The sequence below is a fragment of the Ranitomeya variabilis genome, chromosome 3 (genome assembly GCF_051348905.1).
Source record: "Ranitomeya variabilis isolate aRanVar5 chromosome 3, aRanVar5.hap1, whole genome shotgun sequence".
Classification (NCBI taxonomy): Eukaryota; Metazoa; Chordata; class Amphibia; order Anura; family Dendrobatidae; genus Ranitomeya; species Ranitomeya variabilis.
Genome location: NC_135234.1, coordinates 250,505,271 through 250,521,254, shown reverse-complemented (window position 1 = coordinate 250,521,254; position 15,984 = coordinate 250,505,271). Strand labels below are relative to the sequence as shown.

The 15,984-nt window shown below is 45.6% G+C and overlaps 1 protein-coding gene across 2 annotated transcripts in view; it reads right to left on the bottom strand.

The window, feature by feature from the left end:
- The window catches only part of FAM110D (family with sequence similarity 110 member D), a 29,883-nt gene that overhangs the window by 1,827 nt on the left and 12,072 nt on the right, over window positions 1-15,984 (bottom strand). The gene's annotated exons all lie outside the window — the stretch shown is intronic.

The following is a 15,984-nucleotide window of genomic DNA, read 5'->3' as shown; positions in this document are numbered from 1 at the left end:
CTTAGGAGGATATCTGTTTGTGCAGGTAACTATTACTGTGCAGAATTATTAGGCAACTTAATAAAAACCAAATATATTCCCATCTCACTTGTTTATTTTCACCAGGTAAACCAATATCACTGCACAAAATTTAGAAATAAACATTTCTGACATGCAAAAGCAAAACCCCAAAAAATTAGTAATCAATATAGCCACCTTTCTTTATGATGAAACTCAACAGGCTTCCATCCATAGATTCTGTCAGTTTCTTGATCTGTTTACGATCAACATTGTGTGCAGCAGCTGCAGCGCCCCAGATTCCTGCTCGTTGCAGTAATGTCATTCTTCCACCAGGGGGAGTGATATTACGTCTGATGGCAATAAAGGAGATCTTCTGTCCAGGTATCACAACGACACACACACACTTCACACTCCAGCCGCCAGGGGGAGCAAAGGTTCTATCTACTAGGCCACTCCTCACAGTTAGGTAAAACTGGTAGTTGGAGGGAAAGTTAGAGAGTTCCTGGCTGGAGACTGAGAGAGAAAGGTCTGCAGACTGAGCTGGCCGGAGTGTTTTCCAGTCAGATCCAGACTACGGTCTGAGGAGGACGAGGGTCCACGGAGCTGCGCCTGCCCCACGTGCGGCAGCATCCACAGAAAGAGACATTGAAAGGAAGCGTGTTGTAGTGAGTGAGAAACGAAGGCATAGCAACAAGTGGATACCAGAGAGGATAGTAGCTGAGAGAAGCGGCATCCTTCTGGTGCGCGATCCGGTAGCCAGAATACCGAGGGAGTAAAGTGCTCTACGCCATTGCTTCAGAGACTGGCAGGACAGTCAATTTCAAGTTGGCTGCCCGACCTTAATACCTAAGAAGACACGGTGGCAACTTGTGGGGGTCGGGGCGTCTCTAGAGTCCCTATAAACAAGCCTCAGGCCATCAGTCATACGGGATTTGTTCTATCCGACCACGGGGAACAGAGAGAAGAGTAATAACAGTGAGGACCTTATTAGAGCTTAAGCAAGTGAGGACCTACTGTGTTACTGTGCGCATAGGAAGGTTATTGAATTCCACCTGGACAAGGAGACTCTGGATTTGCCTTCAGACCGGCCGGACTCAGCCTACCCTGTGATCCGGTGCCCTGGACTGAGGACACTGAAGTCTTCAGTAAAAGGTAAAGAGACTGCAACCTGGTGTCCTCGTTATTTACCGTTCCTTATATCATCCACCATCACCATCTACACATCTGGGAAGCCCTGGGGATACACTTCACCTGTGGGAAGGTATACCATCTTGCTGCTATAACATCACCCCAGCGGACCCCTAAGCAGCGTCGGTCACCCTGACCGAATACCACAGGTTGCGTCACGAACATTATACAAACTCTCCCTTTACGAACAGGATCTACTTAAGCCTGAAGAATCGGGTCATGTACGCTTAAGAACTGTGCTAGAACTGTATTGGAACTGTGATTTGCTTAAAGACTGTGTATTGCAAAAGACCGCCAAAAATCCCTGCCAAAACCGCAGCCATTACAGCACCATGTGGCGTGCAGGAGGAGTGGGGCGTGTCATCATGGGTGTAGCCTGGAAGAATGGCGCAAAAGTGGAGCCAGTCCCAAACAGATACTACTACGTCAGAAAAATATGCCCATCAACCAAAGGAATCCGCCTCCTAGTATGGGATGGTGGAGGAAGAAGGAACCGTCCTCCAGAAGAGGAGGAAGCAGACACTATCCTGGTTGGCAAGATGGCGACTGGAGGACACCAGGAGGAGGGGGAGAATACCCGCAGTGCTGTCTGCCAATCGGAAGCTGAAGAGGCTCTGCCGCCATGTATGAACCTGGAGGTTCTCGGCGCGGAAGTCGAGGAGCTGTGCCACCAGCTCCGGAAATCCTGGTACCGTGCAGCTGCCAGCGTCCAGGAGCTGCAGCGCAGCCAGCCGACAGAGCCGCCACCTGCAGTGGAGGAGCCCGGCACAGGAGATGCCGCGGCGGCAGGTAAGCAATCCGAACCTGCCCCGGCCACCGACGAGAAACTCCTAGTGCCCATCGACTCCCTGCCATCGCCACCTAGAGACTCGGAGCCATTGTCACCAGAAGCTCCACAGTGCCCAACATCGCCCTCATCTGGCCAGGTGAGGAAAACAACGACCGCCACCATCTCTGATAGAGAGTAAAGTGCTCTACGCCATTGCTTCAGAGACTGGCAGGACAGTCAATTTCAAGTTGGCTGCCCGACCTTAATACCTAAGAAGACACGGTGGCAACTTGTGGGGGTCGGGGCATCTCTAGGGTCCCTATAAACAAGCCTCAGGCCATCAGTCATACGGGTTTTGTTCTATTCGACCACGGGGAACAGAGAGAAGAGTAATAACAGTGAGGACCTTATTAGAACTTAAGCAAGTGAGGACCTACTATGTTACTGTGCGCATAGGAAGGTGTTGTGACCCCAATGGCGAGGGTCTCAGAGAAATAGGTAAGTCTGCGAAGTACAAAAATCCAGCTCATAGGGCAGTGGTAACTGGGTTGACCATATATCTACTCCTAACGCCAACACTAGAAGTAGCCGGGGAACATGCCTACGTTGGTCGCTAGATGTCTCGCGCCAGCCGGAGAACTAACTACCCCTAGAAGAGGAAAACAAAGACCTCTCTTGCCTCCAGAGAAAGGACCCCAAAAGTAGGATACAAGCCCCCCACAAATAATAACGGTGAGGTAAGAGGAAATGACAAACATAGAAATGAACTAGGTTTAGCAAAGAGAGGCCCGCTTACTAATAGCAGAATGTAGTAAGATAACTTATATGGTCAACAAAAACCCTATCAAACATCCACGCTGGAAATTCAAGAACCCCCGAACCGTCTAACGGCCCGGGGGGAGAACACCAGCTCCCTAGAGCTTCCAGCAAGGACAGGATACAGATTAAGTACAAGCTGGACAAAAATGCAAACAAAAACAAATAGCAAAAAGCAAGAAAGCAGACTTAGCTTAATCTAGCAGGAACCAGGATCAGTAGACAAGAGCACAACAGATTAGCTCTGATTACAACGTTGCCAGGCATTGAACTGAAGGTCCAGGGAGCTTATATAGCAACACCCCTGAACTAACGGCCCAGGTGAGCATACAAGGGATGACTGACATACCCAGAGTCAAATCACTAGTAACCACTAGAGGGAGCCAAAAAGCAAATTCACAACAGTACCCCCCCCCTTAGTGAGGGGTCACCGAACCCTCACCAAGACCACCAGGGCGATCAGGATGAGCGGCGTGAAAGGCCCGATCTAAATCGGCCGCATGCACATCAGAGGCGACCAACCAGGAATTATCCTCCTGACCATAGCCCTTCCACTTGACCAGGTACTGAAGCCTCCGCCTGGAGAGACGAGAATCTAAGATCTTCTCCACCACGTACTCCAACTCGCCCTCAACCAACACCGGAGCAGGAGGCTCAGCAGAAGGAACCACAGGCACAACGTACCGCCGCAACAAGGACCTATGAAATACGTTGTGAATGGCAAACGACACCGGAAGATCCAGGCGAAAGGACACAGGATTAAGGATTTCCAATATCTTGTACGGACCAATGAAGCGAGGCTTAAATTTGGGAGAGGAGACCTTCATAGGAACAAATCGAGAAGACAGCCATACCAAATCCCCAACACGAAGTCGGGGACCCACACCGCGGCGGCGGTTGGCAAAACGCTGAGCCTTCTCCTGTGACAACTTCAAGTTGTCCACCACATGATTCCAGATCTGCTGCAACCTATCTACCACAGAATCCACCCCAGGACAGTCAGAAGGCTCCACATGTCCCGAGGAAAAACGAGGATGGAAACCAGAGTTGCAGAAAAATGGCGAGACCAAGGTGGCGGAACTAGCCCGATTATAAAGGGCAAATTCAGCCAACGGCAAGAAGGTCACCCAATCATCCTAATCAGAAGAGACAAAACACCTCAAATAAGCCTCCAGAGTCTGATTAGTTCGCTCCGTTTGTCCATTAGTCTGTGGATGAAAAGCGGACGAAAACGACAAATCAATGCCCATCCTACCACAAAAGGATCGCCAGAACCTGGAAACAAACTGGGATCCTCTGTCCGACACAATATTCTCAGGAATGCCGTGTAAACGGACCACGTTCTGGAGGAACACAGGAACCAGATCGGAAGAGGAAGGCAGCTTAGGCAAAGGAACCAAATGGACCATCTTGGAGAAACGATCACATATCACCCAGATGACAGACATGCCCCGAGACACCGGAAGATCAGAAATGAAATCCATAGAGATGTGTGTCCAAGGTCTCTTCGGGACAGGCAAGGGCAAGAGCAACCCGCTGGCACGAGAACAGCAAGGCTTAGCTCGAGCACAAGTCCCACAGGACTGCACAAAAGACCGCACATCCCTTGACAAGGACGGCCACCAAAAGGACCTGGCCACCAGATCCCTGGTGCCAAAAATTCCCGGGTGCCCTGCCAACACCGAGGAATGAACCTCGGAAATGACTCTACTGGTCCACCTAGCAGGCACAAACAATCTGTCAGGTGGACAAGAGTCAGGCCTACCAGCCTGAAATCTCTGCAACACACGTCGCAGATCCGGAGAAATAGCTGACAAGATAACTCCTTCCTTAAGAACACCCACAGGTTCAGCGACTCCAGGAGCATCAGGCACAAAGCTCCTAGACAGAGCATCGGCCTTCACATTCTTCGAACCTGGTAAATACGAGACCACAAAGTCAAAACGGGAGAAAAACAATGACCAGCGGGCCTGTCTAGGATTCAGGCGTTTAGCAGACTCGAGATACATCAGATTTTTGTGATCAGTCAAAACCACCACACGATGCTTAGCACCCTCGAGCCAATGACGCCACTCCTCAAATGCCCACTTCATGGCCAACAACTCCCGATTGCCCACATCATAATTTCGCTCTGCAGGCGAAAACTTCCTAGAGAAAAAGGCACAAGGTCTCATAGTAGAGCAACCAGGACCTCTCTGAGACAAAACGGCCCCTGCCCCAATCTCCGAAGCATCCACCTCAACCTGAAAGGGCAGTGAGACATCAGGCTGGCACAAAACAGGCGCCGAAGTAAACCGGCGTTTCAACTCCTGGAAAGCCTCCACGGCAGCAGGGGCCCAGTTAGCTACATCAGAGCCTTTCTTGGTCATATCCGTCAAAGGTTTAACAACGCTAGAAAAATTAGCGATAAAACGACGGTAAAAGTTAGCAAAACCCAAGAACTTCTGAAGACTCTTAACTGACGAGGGCTGAGTCCAATCATGAATAGCTCGGACCTTGACTGGGTCCATCTCCACAGCAGAAGGGGAAAAAATGAACCCTAAAAAGGGAACCTTCTGTACACCAAAGAGACACTTTGAGCCTTTAACAAACAAAGAATTTTCACGCAAAATCTTGAAAACCATCCTGACCTGTTCTACATGCGAGTCCCAATCATCAGAAAAAACAAGAATATCGTCCAGATAAACGATCAAAAATTTATCCAGATACTTCTGGAAAATGTCATGCATAAAGGACTGAAAAACTGAAGGCGCATTAGAGAGCCCAAAAGGCATCACCAAGTACTCAAAATGACCTTCGGGCGTATTGAATGCGGTTTTCCATTCATCTCCTTGCTTAATGCGCACAAGGTTGTACGCACCACGAAGATCTATCTTGGTGAACCACTTGGCACCTTTAATCCGAGCAAACAAGTCTGACAACAGCGGCAAAGGATACTGAAATTTGACAGTGATCTTATTTAAGAGCCGATAGTCAATACAAGGCCTCAAAGATCCGTCCTTTTTGGCCACAAAAAAGAATCCCGCACCAAGAGGGGAAGAAGAAGGACGGATATGCCCCTTCTCCAGAGACTCTCTAATATATGAACGCATAGCGGTATGTTCAGGTACCGACAGGTTAAATAATCTTCCCTTAGGAAACTTACTGCCTGGAATCAACTCTATTGCGCAGTCACACTCCCTATGAGGAGGCAGTGCACTGGACCTGGACTCGCTGAAAACATCCTGATAATCAGACAAATACTCCGGAACTTCCGAAGGCATAGAAGAAGCAATAGACACGGGCAGGGAATCCCCATGATTTCCACGGCATCCCCAACTTGACACTGACATGGCCTTCCAATCCAAGACTGGATTATGGGTCTGCAACCATGGCAACCCTAAAACAACCAAATCATGCATTTTATGCAAAACAAGAAAACGTATAACCTCCCGATGTTCAGGAGTCATACACATGGTAACCTGTGTCCAAAACTGCGGTTTATTTTCTGCCAACGGCGTAGCATCAATACCCCTAAGAGGGATAGGATTTTCTAATGGCTCAAGAACAAAACCACAGCGCTTGGCAAATGACAGATCCATAAGACTCAGGGCAGCACCTGAATCTACAAAGGCCATGGCAGGATAAGATGACAGTGAACAAATCAAAGTTACAGATAGAATAAATTTAGGTTGCAAATTACCAACGGTGACAGGACTAACAACCTTAGTTAGACGTTTAGAGCATGCTGAGATAACATGTGTAGAATCACCACAGTAGTAACACAAGCCATTCTGGCGTCTATGAATTTTCCGCTCATTTCTAGTCAGGATTCTATCACATTGCATTAAATCAGATGTTTGTTCAGACAGCACCATAGGTGAATTTGCGGTTTTTCTATCACATTGCCTTAAATCAGGTGCCTGTTCAGACAACACCATAAGGGAATTTGCGGTTTTGCGCTCCCGCAACCGCCGGTCAATTTGAATAGCCAGGGCCATGGAATCATTTAGACCTGTGGGAATAGGGAAACCCACCATCACATTCTTAATGGCTTCAGAAAGGCCATTTCTAAAATTTGCGGCCAGTGCACACTCGTTCCACTGAGTCAGCACGGACCATTTCCGAAATTTTTGGCAATACACTTCAGCCTCGTCCTGGCCCTGAGACATAGCCAGCAAGGCTTTTTCTGCCTGAATCTCAAGATTGGGTTCCTCATAAAGTAAACCGAGCGCCAGAAAAAACGCATCAATATCCGCCAATGCCGGATCTCCTGGCGCCAGCGAGAAGGCCCAATCCTGAGGGTCGCCCCGTAAAAAAGAAATAACAATTTTCACTTGCTGAGCGGAGTCTCCAGATGAACAGGGTCTCAGGGACAAAAATAATTTACAATTATTCCTGAAATTTCTAAACTTAAATCGGTCTCCGAAAAACAATTCAGGAATCGGTATCTTAGGTTCTGACATAGGATTTCTGGTAACATAATCTTGTATGCCCTGCACACGAGCAGCAAGCTGGTCCACACTTGTAATCAAGGTCTGGACATTCATGTCTACAGCAAGCTTGAGCCACTCAGAGGTAAAGGGGAAAAGAAAAAAAAAAATGAGAGAGAGGAAAAAAAAAAAACTCAGAATTTTCTTTCTTATAATCCCGCTTCTGCAATGCATTTAACATTTAATACTGGCCTGGCAAACTGTTGTGACCCCAATGGCGAGGGTCTCAGAGAAATAGGTAAGTCTGCGATGTACAAAAATCCAGCTCATAGGGCAGTGGTAACTGGGTTGACCATATATCTACTCCTAACGCCAACACTAGAAGTAGCCGGGGAACATGCCTACGTTGGTCGCTAGATGTCTCGCGCCAGCCGGAGAACTAACTACCCCTAGAAGAGGAAAACAAAGACCTCTCTTGCCTCCAGAGAAAGGACCCCAAAAGTAGGATACAAGCCCCCCACAAATAATAACGGTGAGGTAAGAGGAAATGACAAACATAGAAATGAACTAGGTTTAGCAAAGAGAGGCCCGCTTACTAATAGCAGAATGTAGTAAGATAACTTATATGGTCAACAAAAACCCTATCAAACATCCACGCTGGAAATTCAAGAACCCCCGAACCGTCTAACGGCCCGGGGGGAGAACACCAGCTCCCTAGAGCTTCCAGCAAGGACAGGATACAGATTAAGTACAAGCTGGACAAAAATGCAAACAAAAACAAATAGCAAAAAAGCAAGAAAGCAGACTTAGCTTAATCTAGCAGGAACCAGGATCAGTAGACAAGAGCACAACAGATTAGCTCTGATTACAACGTTGCCAGGCATTGAACTGAAGGTCCAGGGAGCTTATATAGCAACACCCCTGAACTAACGGCCCAGGTGAGCATACAAGGGATGACTGACATACCCAGAGTCAAATCACTAGTAACCACTAGAGGGAGCCAAAAAGCAAATTCACAACAGGAAGGCTATTGAATTCCACCTGGACAAGGAGACTCTGGATTTGCCTTCAGACCGGCCGGACTCAGCCTACCCTGTGATCCGGTGCCCTGGACTGAGGACACTGAAGCCTTCAGTAAAAGGTAAAGAGACTGCAACCTGGTGTCTTCGTTATTTACCGCGCCTTATATCATCCACCATCACCATCTACACATCTGGGAAGCCCTGGGGATACACTTCACCTGTGGGAAGGTATACCATCTTGCTGCTATAACATCACCCCAGCGGACCCCTAAGCAGCGTCGGTCACCCTGACCGAATACCACAGATGGCATCACGAACATTATACAAACTCTCCCGTTATTGGACACCCCTAAAGGGCCACGGACCGGGTCAGGCCACCGTGACATCCCCTGAACCGAAGGATCCGGTGTCGAGTACCCCATTGCCCTTGCGCGGGGGCGCTGCACAGCCACCACAGCCTCCCAGGCACTGTTCCGAGAGGTGTACTGTTTTCCCTCCCTGTAGATCTCACATTTTATGAAGGACCACAGGTTCTCTATGGGGTTCAGATCAGGTGAACAAGGGGGTCATGTCATTATTTTTCCTTCTTTGAAACCTTTACTGGCCAGCCACGCTGTGGAGTAGTTGGAGGCATGTGATGGAGCATTGTCCTGCATGAAAATCATGTTTTTCTTGAACAATACCAACTTCTTCCTGTACCACTGCTTGAAGAAGTTGTCTTCCAGAAACTGGCAGTAGGTCTGAAAGTTGAGCTTCACTCCATCCTCAACCTGAAAAGGTCCCACAAGTTCCTATTTGATGATTTCGGCCCATACCAGTACCCCACCTCCACCTTGCTGGCATCTAAGTCATAGTGGAGATCTCTGCCCTTTACTGATCCAGCCTCTGGCCCATCCATCTGGCCCATCAAGAGTCACTCTCATTTCATCAGTCCATAAAACCTTTGAAAAGTCAGTCTTAAGATATTTCTTGGCCCAGTCTTGACGTTTTATCTTATGTTTCTTGTTCAAAGGTGGTCATTTTTCAGCCTTCCTTACCTTAGCCATGTCCCTGAGTATCGCACACCTTGTGCTTTTTGTTACTCCAGTTACATTGCAGCTCTGAAATATGGCAAAACTGGTGGCAAATGGCATCTTGGCAGCTACACGCTTGATTTTCCTCAATTCATGGGCAGTTATTTTGCGCCTTTTTTGCCCAACACGCTTCTTGCGACCCTGTTGGCTATTTGCCATGAAATGCTTGATTGTTCGGTGATCACGCTTCAAAAGTTTGGCAATTTCAAGACTGCTGCATCCCTCTGCAAGACATCTCACAATTTTGGACTTTTCAGAGCCCGTCAAATCTCTCTTCTGACCCATTTTGCCAAAGGAAAGGAAGTTGCCTAATAATTAAGCACACCTTATATAGGGTTTTGATGTCATTAGACAACACCCCTCCTCATTACAGAGATGCACATCACCTGATTTACTTAATTGGTAGTTGGCTCTCAAGCCTGAACAGCTTGGAGTAGGACAACATGTATAAAAAGTATCATGTGATCAAAATACAACCTGCCTAATAATTCTGCACACAATGTATATATATATATATATATATATATATATAAGATTTGCAAGTTAAATATTTCATTCAGTGATATCTAGCATGTGGTATTTTAGTGTTCCCTTTATTTTTTTGAGCAGTATATATATATACACTGTGTTCCAAATTATTATGCACAAAGAGTTTAGGAGTGATAAGGTTAGAACTTTTTTGTTTGTCATTTAAACTCATTGATGGTGATGTGTGTCAGGGCTCTCTATATCACTGAAAGCAATTGCAGATACCTGTGCACATTAATTTGGCAGGTGTGTCCAAATAAAGGCAAGACTACTTAAGAAGGCTGTTCCACATTATTAAGCAGCCTACATTTTTTGCCAAAATGGGAAAGAAAAAGGATGTGTCGGCTGCTGAGAAGCAACAAATTGTCTAGTATTTAGGTCAAGGCATGACTACAATCAACATTGCCAAGACACTTCATCGTGATCATCGCACAATCAAGAAGTATGTAGCTGATTCCTAGCACACATGTGTGCGTGGTGAAAAGGAAAAATTGAGGACTCTTTCCAACAGGCAATTGCGTAAGGTTAAAAGAGCAGCTGCAAAAATGCCTTGTCATAGCAGCAGACAAGTTTTTGAAGCTGCTGGTGTCTCCAACGTCCCCAGAACAACAAGATGCAGGGTCCTTCAGAGGTTTGCAGCTGTGCGTAAGCCATCCTGTCGACCACCTCTATCCACTGCACACAAGCAGAAACGGCTCCAGTGGGCCAAACGATACATGAAGACTGACTTCCAAACTGTTTTGCTCACCGATGAGTGCCGTGCAATGCTCGATGGTCCAGATGGATGGAGTGGAGGATGGCTGGTTGATGGACACCCCATGAAAACACGACTAAGGCGCCAACAAGGAGGAGGTGGAGTAATGTTTTGGGCTTGAATCATGGGTAGAGAGATTGTCGGCCCCTTTATGATCCCTGAAGGGGTAAAGATGAACTCCATAATCTATGTGGAGTTTCTAAAACAACTCTTCCTGCCATGGTTCAAAAGGAAGAACCCTGCTTTCCGCAGCAAGATCATTTTCATGCATGATAATGCATCGTCTCATGCTGCAAAAAACACATCTGCATCTCAGGCTGCTATGGGCATAAAAGAGGACAAACTTATGGTGTGGCCACCATCTTCCCCTGACCTCAACCCCATTGAGAACCTCTGGAGCATCATCAAAAGGAGTACCTATGATGGCGGGAGGCAGTTCACATCTAAGCAACAGCTCTGGGAGGGTATTCTGTCCACATGCAAAACAATTGAAGCAGAAACCATCCAAAAACTGACAAATTCAATGGACGAAAGAGTTTAGAAGCTTCTTTCGATCAAGGGGTCCTATGTGCAAATGTAACATCACCTAGAATAAAGTTTTCACTTGAAAACTGTTTGATTTCATTTTCTAATAAGCTGATAATGCTTATAACTTCACAATTGACCATTTTTTTGTTCAAAAGAAAAAAAAAGGTTGAAAACTCTGCTGTGCATAATAATTTGGAACATGCATTTTGAGTGTTTATTTTTTTTTTAAAAGATACTGTTTTCATAGGCAGTTTGTTCCAAAACATTGCAATTATACTAGAATAGTAGATGACTGGAAAATAACAATGACTGCAATTCAGATAGGTAATTTAGAGAAAATATGAGGAAATATTATTTGTATAATAATTTGGAACACAGTGTATGTATATATATATATATATATATATATATATATATATATATATATATATATATATATATATATATATATATATATATATGGTTTCGGGTGAGCTGGACCGCAGAGTGAAGGCAAAAGGGCCAACAAGTGCTAAGCATCTCTGGGAACTCCTTCAAGATTGTTGGAAGACCACATCTTGAAGCTCATCAAGAGAATGCCAAGAGTGTGCAAAGCAGTCATCAAAGCAAAAGGTGGCTACTTTGAAGAACCTAGAATATAAGACATAATTTCAGTTGCTACGCACTTTTTTGTTAAGTATGTAATTCCACATGTGTTAATTCATAGTTTTGATGCCTTCAGTTTAAATGTACAATTTTCATAGTCATGAAAATACAGAAAAATCTTTAAATGAGGTGTGTCCAATCTATTGGTCTGCACTGTGTATGTATATATATATATATATATATATATATATATATATATATATATGTATATATATATATATATATATATATATATATATATATACACACAGTATATATATATATATATATATATATATATATACACACACACTGCTCAAAAAAATAAAGAGAACACTAAAATACCACATCCTAGATATCACTGAATGAAATATTTCAGTTGCAAATCTTTATTCCTTACAGAGTGGAATGTGTTGAGAACACTGATGAGCAAATATATTTGTTACTCGAGATTTCCCGAACATGCTCGGGGGTCCTCCAAGTATATTTTAGTGCTCAGAAATTTAGTTTTTATTGCAGAAGCTGAATGATTTACATCTGTTAGCCAGCATAAGTACATGTGGGGATTCCCTAGCAACCAGGCAACCCCCACATGTACTTATGCTGGCCAGGGCCGCCATCAGGGCATGACAGCCATTACTGCTGTATGGGGCCCGGTCAGCAGCAGTACACAGAGGGGCCCGCAGATCCGGGGCCCCACTGTTGTGCTTCTTCTACTGACCGGGCCCCATCATGCACTAAAATACTGTGCACTGCGGCGCACATGTCGGCACTGGGGCCCAGTAGCCGTTTTGGAGCTGTGCACGGCCGTCTTACCTAGTCGGCTGCGCAGCTCCTGCTCGGCTGTAGCTAGAATGTATGGGCTCCCTGCAGGTCCTGACTACAGCCCATACATTCTAGCAATCTCAGTAGTGAATGTGCTAGAATGTAGGGGCTCCTGTCAGGTCCTCTCAGCAGCCCATACATTCTAGCTGCTGCTTCACTGCTGGAAACCCTAGACGGCCCGGGAACGACTGAGGTAAGTATAAAAAACATTTTTATTTTTTAAATAGGTGAGGTGGGGGGGGGGGAGAGTGAGACTGCAGATGATGGAGTGTGTTTTAGGGAGTACTGCACATGAAATGATAGGGTCTGCAGATGATGAAGTGGGGGGGGGACTGCAGATGAAGTGAAGGGGGGACAGGGGACTGCAAATTATGTGGGGGTGATGGGGACTGAAAATGATGATGTGGGGGTGATGGGGAATGTAAATGATGATGTGGGGGTGATGGGGACTGCAAATGATGTGGGGTCACTGCAAATTATGTGGGGGTGATGGGGACTGCAAATGATGTGGGGTCACTGCAAATGATGTGGGGGTGATGGGGACTGCAAATGATGATGTGGGGGTGATAGGGACTGCAAATGATGTGGGGGTGATGGGGACTGCAAATGATGAGGGGGTGATGGGGACTGCAAATGATGTGGGGGTGATGGGGACTGCAAATGATGTGGGGGTGATGGGGACTGCAAATGATGTGGGGGTGATGGGGACTGCAAATGATGTGGGGGTGATGGGGACTGCAAATGATGTGGGGGTGATGGGGACTGCAAATGATGATGTGGGGGTGATGTGGACTGCAAATGATGTGGGGTCACTGCAAATGATGTGGGGGGACTGCAAATGATGTGGGGGGACTGCAAATGATGATGTGGGGGTGATAAGGACTGTAAATGATGTGGGGGGACTGCAAATGATGATGTGGGGGTGATGTGGACTGCAAATGATGTGGGGGTGATTGGGACTGCAAATGATGATGTGGGGGTGATGGGGACTGCAAATGATGATGTGGGGGTGATGGGGACTGCAAATGATGATGTGGGGGTGATGGGGACTGCAAATGATGATGTGGGGGTGATGGGGACAGGAAATGATGTGGGAGTGATAGAGACTGCAGATGATGAAGTGTGTTTGAGGGGGTTCTGCACATGATGAAATGATAGGGGGCTTCAAATGATGAAGTAAGGGGGACTGCAGATGAAGTGACGGGGGGATAGGGGACTAAATGATGATAGGGGACTAAATGATGAAGTGGGGGTGATGGGGACTGCACATGAAGTGAGTGTGAGGAACGTGGACAGCAATTGAATTGAAGGTGGGGGTGGGGAGAGCCAATGGTGTATTGAAGGTAGGGAGAGCAAATAATGAATTTTGAGGGTGGGGAAGAGCAATTCATAATGAATAGAGGGTGGGAGAGAGAGAAGACATGGCAATGAATTGAGGCAGAAGGGGCATGTAACTATAATGAATTGGGGTAAGGGTTAGAGCGGGAGGTAAATAGTGGGGGTCGTTGAGGATAAAGTGACTGGTAATAAATTGGGAGAAAGAATACAGGTGTTAATTAATTTATATATTACATGGGGAAAGTGGCTATATACAGATAGTGGGGGCTCAGTGGCGAATTATAATTTATATTTGGAATGGTGGGTTGCATAATAACCAATTATACATTAATGGCGGGTGAACGTCTGTAGTCAGATGTGTAGTGTAGAAGAAATGGAAAAAATGGGGAATGTGCTCTGGAAGCGGTGCTCTAAATAACTGTGTTATTTTATGCAGAGACGAGTCCTGGCAGAAAGAAGTGATAGCGGTCTGCGCTGGATTAAAAAGAAACGCAAAGATGAAGGACTTTAGCTAGATACGTCACTGGTGAGTATGTTACCTGTACACTGACACCATACACTGTATACTGTATACAGAGCTCCTGTGTATAATGTCACTGGTGATCACTATATTAGCTGTACACTATACACTATATACAGAGCTCCTGTGCATAATGTCACTAGTGATCGCTGTATTACATGTACACTGTACCCTATATACAGAGCTCCTGTGTATAAAGTCACTGGTGATCCCTGTATTACCTGTACACTGACACTATATAAAGAGCTCATGTGTATAATGGCATCGGTGACCACTGTATTACCTGTACACACACTGCATACTAAGTACAGATCTCCTGTGTATAATGGCACTTATGGTGATAGTACTTTTTTTAAATTAATGATCAGTATTGTACTATTCAGTCACAATGTGGTGGTAATATGTTGTCCGGCCATGGTGTAGCGGTATTTGTTCCTTGTATGTGCTATTATTTGGTCACTATGTGGTGTTAATATGTGGTCTGGTCATGTTGTGTTGGTATTTGTTCCTTGTATGTAGTTGGTCACCATGTGGTGGTAATATGTGGTCTGTACATGCTGCGGTGGTATTTGTCCCTTGTATGTGATATTGTTCAGTCACTGTGGTGGTAATATGTGGTCTGCACATGGTGTGGCGGTATTTGTTCCTTGTAGATAGTATTATAGGTCACTATGTGGTGATAATATGGTGTCTGGTCATGGTGTTGTGGTATTTGTCCCTTGTATGTGGTATTATTGGTCATTTGAAAAATTGAAAAATAAATAAAAATACACCTAAATTGTATTGCATATTTTAACAAATGTCTAATAGGTTAGAGTAGAGTAGGGCCCGGCCAAAGGAGTCTACCTTGTTGTCGTCTTAGATTAAAAAAAACCTTTTGGCCAAAACAAACAAAACTATGTGTTTGATCTGGTGATGGGAACTGTTAATGTGTGATTTGTGAGAAGTGGAGTTTTGCCAAGAGACAGCAGTGGGGCTGTGGACAGTTCGAGGGGTGGAGGCGGGGCTGGGGTGGAGCCTGGGCGGAGTCTTAAGGGGGCCCTGAAAATGTTGCCAGTATGGGGCCCTGAAATTCCTAGTGGCAGCCCTGATGCTGGCTAACAGATGTAAATCATTCAGCTGCGGCAATAAAAACTAAATTTCCGAGCACTAAAAAATACCGTATATACTCGAGTATAAACCGACCCGAGTATAAGCCGACCCCCCTAATTTTGCCACAAAAAACTGGGAAAACTTATTGACTCGAGTATAAGCCTAGGGCGGAAAATGCAGCAGCTACTGGTAAATTTCAAAAATAATAAAAATAGATACCAATAAAAGTAAAATTAATTGAGACATCAGTAGTTTAAGTGTTTTTGAATATCCATATTGAATAAGGAGCCCCATATAATGCTCCATACAGTTCATGATGGGCCCCATAAGATGCTCCATACAAAATATGCCCCATATAATGCTCCATATAAAAATATGCCCCATATAATGCTGCACAAAGTTTAATAATGGCCCCATAAGATGCTGCATAGAAACATTTGCCCCATACAATGCTGCATAAAGGTTGATGGCCCCATAAGATGCTCCACACATTAT